Source organism: Triticum urartu, chromosome 7 (assembly GCF_003073215.2).
Source record: "Triticum urartu cultivar G1812 chromosome 7, Tu2.1, whole genome shotgun sequence".
Lineage (NCBI taxonomy): Eukaryota > Viridiplantae > Streptophyta > Magnoliopsida > Poales > Poaceae > Triticum > Triticum urartu.
Window position 1 is genome coordinate 375793018 of NC_053028.1, and position 11889 is coordinate 375804906.

An 11889-nucleotide genomic window follows, 5' to 3' on the forward strand; every position below is an offset into this window, starting at 1 on the left:
AGATTGGACAGTTTCCGCATACATGGAAGATTCCACAAGACTTGGTGATCAAGACAAGGACTCCTCCCCACCGGCATATTCGGCTAGGACTCTTGTTATCCTAGGCCTCTGGTACATTATATAAACCGAGGCCAGGCTAGTCGATAGACAACATACAATCATACCATAGGCTAGCTTTTAGGGTTTAGCCTCTCCGATCTCATGGTAGATCAACTCTTGTAATATCCATATCATCAAGAATAAATCAAGCAGGACGTAGGGTTTTACCTCCATCAAGAGGGCCCGAACCTGGGTAAAAAACATCGTGTCCCCTGCCTCCTATTACCATCCGCCTTCGACGCACAGTTCGGGACCCCCTACCCGAGATCCGCCGGTTTTGACACCGACAGTCATCTTGCCTGAGATCCCGCAAGGAATAAGAATGAGTCCAAGAAGTAGAGGGCCCAACATAGTCGAACGAATCCTCACAACTCCGGAATGAAACCGAAGCTAACGAGAGAAGCAACCCAGAAAGAAGCAAGCATCATGGTAAACCAACAAGCATAAACATGGCATGACGCACAATCAAGTATGATGCATGTCCTGTTAAAGAGGCATGGCATGGCAAGGCAAAGTGCAACAAACAATACTACAAGTTAAGTGGAGCTCAATATGCAACGAGTTGCATATTGACGAAACACCACATGACTTATTTAGTTCACCCCCAGTTAGGTACTCAACAATGTTAAATGTTGTTAAACATTCAAGAGGTGAAGCATATGAAAACTACGTATCTAGACAAGTTTAAATGAGGCCGGATATAACAAACAACAAATCTGGAAAATCCCCATGTCCATATTTTGAATTTGGTACTGTTCTGCCCTAAACCATATTTTAGAGTTGTTAAACATGAAATATGAGTGCACCATGTTAAACTAGGCATTTTTTCTACCCCATTTACATATAAAGTTTATTAAATTTGGAGCTACAGTTATTAAGTTATGAAATAAATCATTTTAGCATGGAATTTGGAGCAAATTTAAACAAACAGCATTTTAAACATGCATGAAGGTTGGATATTATGAAACTAGTTGAAATTCTAGTCATTTAGCATATATAAAGTTTTTACATGCGATGCATGGTTGGTGAGATATGACATGCATGAAACTTAGGGGGTTTTCTCCAAAACTGTTAAATCTTGGAATAATTGCTAAAATCGCAGAGCCGAAAAAATATGACATGGGCCGAATCTGGTGGAACTGGGCTGCTCACATCGGGCTCCAGGGAGCTGGCAGATCTGGGCCTCAGCCCGGTTTGGTGGAGAGGGAGGCCGGCAGGGGCACGCTGGGCCGGCCTGCTTGTGGCCCACACGGGCGCTTGAGCTGGGCCAGGCGCGGCCTCGGTCAACGCAGGCAGGAGGGCGCGGCTATGCTGCATCGAACGAGGCAGGACGATGACGGCGGTTTGGCACGACTCCGGCGAGGTCCAAGGCGCGGGACGGGCGGATTCGGAGTGGTAGAGGCCGGATCCGGCTCCGGGGACCCATTCCCGGCGACGGCGAGGGTCGGTGAAGCTCCGGCGAGCTGTTGCGCACAGAAGGCGGCGGCTTGCAGGGGACCTCCACGATGGTGCATCCTACGAGAGAGATCGGGAGTGAGAGTGGAGCACGGGGAGGAAGGAGTGGAGAGATAGGGAGGGCGGGTCCTCAACTCTGGCGAGGGACGGACGGCGAGGAAGGTTGACGCCGGCGCGGGGAGGCGAGGTGGTGCAGCAATCGGCGATGGGTCCTGGAGGTGAGGCTCGGGCGAGCTCCTCTTGCTCTGGATCGAGGAGGGAGCTAGAGGCTCGGCTGCGGGCCGGGCGGGCCGCGCATCTGGGCCACGCGGGCCTGGCACGATGGAGGGAGGAGCGAGGCGACGTGGAGGCTTGCGAGTGGCTGCGGGAAGCTGGGTAGGCGACGTGGCGGTGCCCGGTTAGCTGGGGCGACGCCTCAGGTGGCGGCGCGGCCGCTGGGCCGGCGACAAGTGGCAGCGGCGGGGTGGCTTGGTGCGGAAAGCGAGCAGGGAGGCGGCTAGAGGTTGGTGGAAGGGCTAGGCTGCCCAAACATGGACTACGGGTTGTTTATATAGAGTAGGTGGCTAGGGTTAGGGGGGTTTGAGGCCATTTTGGACCGTACGATCTCGATCGTGCGGCAGCGAACAGAGGAGGGGGTAGCTGGCCATAGGTGGGCTATGTAGGGGGCCTTGAGCTGCAGGAGAGAAGAGGAGAGAGAGAGAGAGGCCCGGGTAGTGTGTTTCCGGAGACTGAAAATGTTCGACGTGTGACCAGCTTATAGTGCCGCTATATGTATCCGTTGGGGCATCAAACGTACTTCAAATGCGATGAAATTTGTCAAGCGGCCTACTGACAACATAACAACACCACATGCCAACTTTCAACCCATTCCGAGAGCATTTTCTGGCCACTTATAACATACTATTTCGGACGTGCTGCGGGCGCGTGCAAGTGTGTCTGGGCTCAGAACGGACAACGGAAAGAACTGGGAGACCCGGACGGATGCATGTTTTGAAAACATGATGATGCAATGCACATGATGACATGGCAAGATGCAACATGCAAGCGAATGACAAGGCAACAACAACGAATCACTGGAAGACACCTGACGCATCGGACTCGGGGTGTCACACTTTTCATGCATCATACTTTGAGCATCATGTCATGTTTATGTGTTGTGTTTTTACCGTGGTGTTTGCTTCTTTCCAGTTGTGCTTCTACTCGTTAAGTTCCTATTTCGTTGCGATCATGAGGATTCATTCGACTACGCTTGGTTCGTCTATGCCCATTAATCTTCTTCATGGAATCGTTCTTCTTCCTAGCGGGATTTCAGGCAAGATGATCGTCACCTTGGATCTCATTACTATCTTTGCTTTTCTAGTTGTCTCGATGCTATCGCTATGTCGCGCTACCTACCAATTGTTTATCAAGCCTCCCTATTTGTCATGTTAGCCTCTAACATTTTCCACCATTCCAGCAAACCGTTGTGTGGCTATGTTACCACTTTGCTCAGCCCCTCTTATAGCGTTGCTAGTTGCAGGTTGTTTCATGTTGGGACATGGATACCATGGATATCTTGGGATATCACAATATCTCTTATTCAATTAATGCATCTATATACTTGGTATGGGTGGAAGGCTCAGCCTTTTCCTGGTGTTTTGTTCCACTCTTTTTCTCGAATACGCTACTATGAGCGTATCATTGCATTGATAGAAGGGTTAGAACATACAGGGTGGCATCGTGGTCACGTACACAACAAGGCATGCCCATGATACAAAGGGAGCATGAGATGGGTTGCTCAGCCCAGACAACCTAGGCTACGCTGCAGGGATGATGTTGCTGAGTCCTTTGACTCCTGCGAGGGACCAGGAGCGGGCTTCGTCCATGATCAACGTCAGGAGGGAGGCGGAGGAGGGCGCGATCTTGTCGAAAATGGCCGCATTGCGATGGCGCCAGATGGACCAGGCCGTAAGGGCGGCAATAGTGGAGATCCCACGCCGTTTCTCCGGTGCAACAGCATCAGTAGCGCTGCTGAGCCAGCTCAGGAAGTCCGTGGAGCCATCCGGCACGGGGATCGCCGGGCAACACCAGGAGAGGATGTTGTGCCAAATGATGCGGGAGAAGACACACCCAACCAGGAGGTGGTGAAGGGTCTCATCGTGCTGGGAGCATAGGACGCTAGCGGGCGGATGTTGAAGACCATGTCGTGCAAGCCGATCTACCGTCCAGCATCGGTTTACCGAGGCAAGGTAGAGGAAGAACTTGACGGAGAGAGGGGCCGCCGATTTCCAGATGAGCCGCCAATGGTTGGAAAGAGTGGAGGAAGTGAACAAGGCATTGTAGCTAGAGGAAGCAGAGTAGATACCACTCTCCGTCCAGCGCCAGGAGATGGTATCCGGTTCCTGGGAGAGGACGATGGTCCGTAGTTGGCGCCATAGGTCAAAATACTCAAGAGCGACAGCCGGGCTGAGATGACCGTGAATGTCGCTGATCCACGAGCGATCCTGAAGGCCCGAGGCAACAGTGCGCGAGCGACGGTGTTGGCTCGGAACAAGGGCTGTGAGGCTTGGGGCGAGCTCAGAGATAGAGTGTCCCTGAAGCCACTTGTCAGTCCAGAAGCGACAAGTGAGGCCGTTGCCTAGGGACCAAGCCGTCGAAGCGCGGAAGAACCGGAGGGCCTCCGGATCTGAGGGTGGCTGAAGATGATACCACGGCTGAGAAGGGTCATATGCATGGAGCCAAAGCCAGCGCACTCGAAGAGAGATGCCGGTGCGGTGTAGATCGCGGATTCCAAGCCCACCAAGCTCGATCGGACGGCAAACGCGTGCCCAGCTAACAAGGCAGGATCCAGAGCGGGCGTCTTTTCACCCATGCCAAAGGAAGTCTCGGATGATCCGATTTGCTTTCTTGAGGATTGGTGGGGACAGAGACATGGCCAGCAAGACATGGACTGGCATGGCCGTGAGGACTTGCCGGACCAGGGCAAGTCATTCGCCGCGCAAGAGGAGGGCAGCTTTCCAGGTGGCCAGCTTGTGCAACAGCTTGTCAATGAGGGGTAGCAAGCTGGTGACTGGCACCTTGCGGAGTGAGAGGGGGAGGCCAAGGTACTGGATGGGGAAGGCCACCACCGGGCAGGACAGGGAGGAGCCCACGGTCTGGGAGACTTTCGGAGTGCACTGAATTGGAGCCGCCGCGCACTTGGCGAAGTTGGTACGCAGCCCGGACACCGCCCCAAAGAAATCCAGGAGTGAACTAACAGTAGTCAGCTCGGAAGGATCTGGGTGGCAGAAAATGACCACATTGTCCGCAAAGAGAGAAATACTCGATGTAGCCATCCTGTCAGTGAGGCGTCGAATGATGCCCGTGGTCACCGCATGCTGCAAGAGCGAGTTGAGGGCGTCGATCACAAGGACGAAGAGCATAGGTGAAATGGGGTCGCCTTGCCGAAGGCCTTGGCAGTGGGCAATGGGGGGCCGGGTACACCATTGATCATCATGCGAGTAGAGGCCGTGGATATGAGGATGGAAATCCACTCACACAAACGGGGCCCGAAGCCAAGATGCTGAAGGATCTGGAGAAGAAACGGCCATGAAACAGAGTCGAAGGCGCGAGCGATATCCAGCTTGAGGAGGACTCGGGGGAGCCGGAGTCGGTGGAGTTGCCGCGCTGTTTGCTGGACAAGGAGGAAGTTGTCATGAACACTCCGGCCCGCAATGAAGGCACTTTGGTTGGAGGAGACCATTTCTCCAAGTCTAGGAGCTAGCCGCAAGGAGAGAACCTTGGCAAATAACTTGGCCATGATGTGAATAAGACTGATAGGGCGGTAATCGAACAACGTGGTAGCATAGGGCTTCTTGGGGATCAGAGTGATCAGGGCCTCGTTCAATCTCTGGAACGCCTGACCATTGAGAGAGTATAGCTTATCCAAGACAGCGCACAGGTCGTGCTTGATGATATCCCAGCAAGAGCGAAGAAATTCAGCGGTGAATCCGTCTGGGCCTGGCGCCTTGCCTGAAGGGAGCTTTTTGATCGCCTCCCAAATTTCATCGGAGGTGAACGGAGCCTCGAGCTCACTCAGAAGAAAGGAAGGGTGGCCGATGGCCTGCAGATTAAGTGTGGCAGTGCGTCCAACCTGAGATCCGAGGATGGCGGAGAAATGATCAAATGCGGCGCGAGCAAGGTCGGCCTCTCCAGAAACCCGCGTCCCATTGATGGCGAGGTCGATGATCGTGTTCTTCTTTGCGCGGTGCGAAGCGTGGATCTTGGAGAAGGCCGAGGATGCATCCCCCTCTTTGAGCCAGCGTAGACGCAGGCGCTGACGCACAATGGAGCGATGAAGGGATGCGAGGCCAAGGTATTTGCGTTTGAGCTCGCGCCGGAACCAGGCCTCGGCGGTAGACAGGGGGCGCAAGTCGTACCGGTGTTGTGCTCCTTGGTTTTGCGTTCCTAACACGATCGGGGTTTATGGGCCCCCCTTGACAGTTCACTTTGAATAAAACTCTTTCAGCAAGGCCCAACTTTGGTTTTACCATTTGCCTAATAACAACTAAAACTTGCATAGGGAGTAATTAACCCAAGGATTCTTAATCAACAACCCGAGCCAGTGCTCTTCATGAGTGTTGGTCAAATTGGGCAACCTGCGGGGCACCACGAGGAACTCGAGGTCTAGTTTTACTCGTAGCTTGACCCATCCGATCATGGCCTGAGACGAGATACACGCGGCTCCTATCAGGGTGTCGGCACATCGGGAGGTCTTGCTAGATTTGTCTTACCATTGTCGAAATGTCTTGTGAACCGGGATTCCGAGCTTGATCGGGTTGTTCCGGGAGGAGGATTTTCCTCCTTTGATCATGAGAGCTTGTCATGGGCTAAGTTGGGACACCCCTATAGGGTTTGATCTTTCGAAAGCCGTGCCCGCGGTAATGTGGCAGATGGGTGTTTTTAATATCCGGTTATATAGAACTTGACACCATATCTGAATTAAAATACACCAACTACGCGTGTAACCATGATTGTCTCTTTTCGACGAAGTTCGGGAAGAGAACACGGTTGGGTTATGTTTGAACTTAAGTAGTTGAGGATCACTTGTTGATCATTACTAGTTTGCGACCGTTGCGTAGTTTCTCATCTTATTCTTGTACTTGTAAGTTAGCCACTATACAATGCTTAGTGTTGCTACAACCCCACCACTTATCCATTCCATACTCATTAATCTTTGCTAGTCTTGATACCCATGGTAATGGGATTGTTGAGTCAGCGAGGCTCACAGATTACTACAACAAGAGTTGCAGGTATAGGTAATGCGATGATCTGACGTGAGAGCGATGTTTACTTGTTTTGGAGTTCTCCTTCTGCTTCTTCTTAGATCAGGGGATAGGCTCCTGGTCAACAGCCTGGGCTAGGAGGGTGGACATCGTTCTTGTTTTTCGTTTGTCTTCATCCGTAGTCGGATGCCGATCTTCTGTATGATGTTTGCTATGTACTGATGTATTCTCGTGGCATTTGTATGCCCTTTGCATGTATCCCCAGATATTATGTAATGGTACGATGCAATGATCACTAGTACATGTCGGTGCTATACAAACAGTTTTTAACCCCTTTCCGCGACGGCATTTGGGACCGTCGCCAAGTGAGTGTGGGCGATAGGGTGTCCTTCCCACATGACCCAGAAACCGTCGGGGATATGGAGCAGTGATCCAGACGCCTTCCAAAATGTAATCGTGTGCGATGCAGCACACACTAAATTATTTCGTGTGGTACCGGTGATTAGACGTTTCTAATGACGCGGTGAAACCATACGGTCTGTCGTAATGAACCGTTTGGGAAACACCATGTAAGGCACATGGGCCAACATATGAACTATGTGCGATTTGTGCCCCATCGCACATGAGTTTTCTATGTAACCCGTCTGTCATGCAAGACTCCATCGCACACGTTTGCCAACAATTACGGCCTGCAATAATGTTCTATCACAAACAGTTTAGGAGCTCCTTCGCACACATACAAGTGCTGCAGACCGTCTGCGATTTGTTGGGTATCACCGACGATTGCCGCAAGAGTGACATGTGCTTTTCGTTTGGGATCCCACACGTTTCTTGAAAAAAATTACGACTGGGATTGTATTTTAGATTGGGCACGGTTTACTCCAAGTTCTCGTGTGCGATAACACGATATCACAAACAGTTCGGGAGACCCTACACACACGTAGTAGCGCTGCAAATCATTTGCGATCTACTGTGTATCACCGACAGTTCCGCTACGATTGGCGTATGCTTTATGATGTGGATCGCACACACTCATTTAGTTGAACCGTGTGCGGAGCAATTGCCAGGTCAAAACAAAAATATCCCATTTTGAATCAACATGCAAAAAGAAAATTCGCCACAATATTCAATTGAACAAATAAACAAAAATATCACATTTTGAATCGGCATGCAAAAAGAAAATTCACCACAATATTCAATTGAACAAATAAACAAAAATATCCTATTTTGAATCGGCACACACAAAGAAAATTCGCCAAATATTCAATTAAACAAATAATGTCCACAGGAAGAACATTCATCAGATTTCGCAACAATTGCAATTGAACATGTGGTAGCTAAATTCCAATGATTTGTCCACACATATATGCATTACATAATTAATCATAGTGTACGAAATACGAAGACCTCATCAGATGGAAAACAATAGAAACATGCATTATATGTTTAGCGGCTAACTCTTACTCAATGTTTCAGGAGAAGGCAAGCTGAAATCTTCATTATCACCAGTGGTATTGATGTAGTGATCCAGGAAGAAGTCGCTGATAAATCTCTGAACCATCAGCAATTCACCAGCCGGGAGCGGTTCAGGGGTCCCCGGTTTTAAGATGATCTGCATTATTTTTAAGATCAGAATGTGCCATATGAGTGGAGTAGAAGATATTAATTAAGATAGACTTGCTGGTACTAATTCACGAGGATCATCACAACTATCGGCAGATTTGCAGATGGAGATCATGTGTCTGCAAACATAGTATCCACAAAGGTTGGTCCCTGCTTCTTGCTGAGGACACTGAATTTTTTTGTACAAAATTAGTCATGTATTTGTCCTGCTAGGAACAACCTAACCGATGATAGATGTATTATTTTTTCTTTGGAAAAAATAAGAAGAGGTTTATTTAGAAGCTTGAACATTTGACTAGTGTAAGGAAAGGTATTTGCAGACTGTTGGATAAATTTTCCGAAAATAACGGATTTCGGTGTGTTACCGGAGAAACGGCCTCGTGTTGCAGAGGTAGTTCCCTCTTGAATAGGTTCCCTGGTTTAGTTTTCCACAATGCAAGCACACTGCAAATGATGATGAATTTTGACAACATCAATTATTGAACCATATATGAATGCAAATTAATTTCAACATCATAAAATTTAATGCCTATCCATGAATTCCTGAAGATGCGTCGGATCCTGAGCGTTTGTTGACTCTCTAAGAGAATCGATGTAGTAAACTGTGTTCTTGTATGGAACAACGAATACTAATATCCAGAAGAAAGCCATGAACTTACGAATTATGTCGAAATCTAAAAGACAATAAGTGTATGTGTGGTTGTTTACTTGACTTACCGTTCATGATATGGCCAGAGAAATGATTCTGCATGGGACGTGTTTTCGAAGAGACAGACGACCATGTTAACGGCCCAGTCCCGTAGGTCCTTACCATGTATTGTTGTGCCATTTGCTAATTCAGGATCTATGAAATACACACTCTCACTTTTTCTTCTCTACGCATTCAATCCCCTAAGAGGAATAAAATGCAATTAGCTTTTTTATCATTTACATCCTTGTATGGAGAAGTTGATCAGAGTTTGTTAAGTACTTAAAAAATCAGGCATCTAACAAGAGTGGCATCGAGCACGTTGAAGTTGAAGAAGAGATGTAAGTCCTCAAAACTCACATCAATGGAACTAGCATCGTGTCGGAAATGATCTATGTTCTAGTGGTCTAGAAAACCATGATGACCTGCTGACATTAGATCCATGCAATATTCATGTAACTCGCAGCAACTGGAGCTGCACTAATCAAAGTATTCGCCAACAAGAAATGGCTGGCCATGGACGTAATAGCGTGCTTGAAGTACGTCTACTTTACTTTTAGCAAGCAACAAACATACTTCTTCATCATCCATGGTGTCAGAAATAATATTACTCCACGATTCGAAAAAGCTGTTGTTAATTTGGTTCTGGGCGATGAGTGCTTTAAGTAAGAGGCAATCGTTATCTTTCCTCTTCATGTTCCCGCCATGCTTCCTCATGGTCGTGGGTGTAGCCTTTTTGGCCACTTCCTTCTTGGTACTTGAAGCATTTCTGGAAGAACTTCTGGTTGCCTACAAGGTAGACTGTCAAGCAGACAGTGAAGCTTGAACGGACTGCTTAGCAGACAGTTTATCTATGCGAGACCGTTGAGCTGGCGGTGCTGCTGTAACGGACTGCTGGGCTAGAGGAGCAGAGGCATTGGACTGCTGACCATGCATTGAACCTATGTCGGGTTTCTGTGGAGGTGGTGCCAACGTGTCGGTGTGCTGAGGAGGCCATGCTAACGCGTTGGTTTGCTGAGCAGGAAGTGCTGACGCATTGGTATGCTAATAACGCGACTACGGACCGACAAACTGATGAGCAGGCGGTTCCAGAGCATGAGACTGCTTAGCAGTCTGTTCCATCAGGTTGGTCTGCTAACCATGTGTTGCAGCTGGGTCTACCCTCGCTGCTTCAGCGGCCGACATCTGAACCAGTGGTGTGTCTTCAGCAATTGTAGGCCTTGCCACTGGCTGCTTTGGGGCGGAGGATGACATGGCCTATACGCCACAAAGTCGGGTCGGCTGATCACAAGTTGATGCATTAGCCCGCGAGAGCTGTTGTGGCAAGGACAGCGTCACCGGTTGAGGGGCGATAGTGGTTGCTCTTGGCGGGGCTTCAGGGATCTCATCGATGAAGTCTATTTCCTTTCGTGGCCACTGGATGTGATGTAACAGTGTTTATCCCAAGGTCCTTTTCTCATCGAAGTCTCTAGGACATTCTTCAGGGCAAATTCATTGATTCCAGGCTTTACTTCAGTCACGTAGCACTTCACATAGCCCGACTTCAATGGCACATTGTCCAAGAAGAGGCCATCTTCAAGAAGGGTGGGCAAACCCAGGCTGTTGCACTTCATAATGTGTAAGCATGCCCTTCAGCCTGTCTTTCATTCTAGATAGATCAGATATAACATCATCATGAGCAGCTGCAGTCTCAGTGTCGCTGGGGTCAGCTGATGCACAGCTACTCTTGTGCAGTGTTGTCGCGCAATAAGCAGCATCCTCCATGCCCGCCTCCCCTCCTATCTGCTCGCTATCTGTCAGTGTTAGAGTCTTCTGCATCATCATTGAATCCTTAACATCCTTTCAAACAGCCGGATAAATCTCTTTCCTCAACCTTTCATACAATGCATTCCGCTTCATTTCACTCCTCGCTTTTTTCATGTTGAGCCTCTCTTCTTTGCTGAGTGTGAAATCCCTCTTGTGTAGGACATTAACACATATACCCCTTGCACGGCTAGGGGGCTCTTTTGTTTCCAGAGCAATGGACAGAATGTCACATGGCCCTGAGTTCCTGTAGAACCCTCCAGGGATCTTGGAAGCCTCTAACAGCACTTGATATAGTTTGGCGTCACATGAGTTTTCAAAGTAATAAGTTCTGTTATCACGCCTCTTTGCACGTGCCCGCGAGTAGTCTCTGGCGTGTTCTCCCTGATTTCACTATAGTCCAGATTCCGACCCACCGCTATTGCTTCTTTGTCCTCATGTTCCCATATCAGTTTCATGCCGTAGTATCCTACCACACCCATACAGTGGGGGTGTATGTTCTTCTTCTGAAGTTTCGATTGCTTGAAACTCTTCTCAGCAAACTCTTTAGTTGCCCTGACCCTTTTGAATTCTTCCCAGTCTGCCTTTGTAATTTGGGGGTATGTGGGGATTGGGTCCTTTCCTTCACTCAAGTACTTCTTGTATAGCACATGCTTCCAGTTTCTCCAAGCATCCCTAGCCTTCTTTAGTGCAGCGTGTTCCACCTGCATTCTCCACTACTCTGGAGCGTTGAAGTGATCCATGATCTCCCGTACTATCCGTCGCCGTGTTTGTCTGTCAGCCTTCCGAAACCCCGGCAGATTAATGTTGAGCCTTGCCCTGCCAACAAATCCACACACACTCCTGAACCTCGTGCGTGCTTTATATGGTTTAGCTGGAGCCCAAGACTTTAAATCAATCTCGGTTACTTCATATACACCTTTAGGCTGGTGTGTGGGCTTCCTTGGAGCGTTCCTCCGTGTCCTGGCCGAAAGGGTA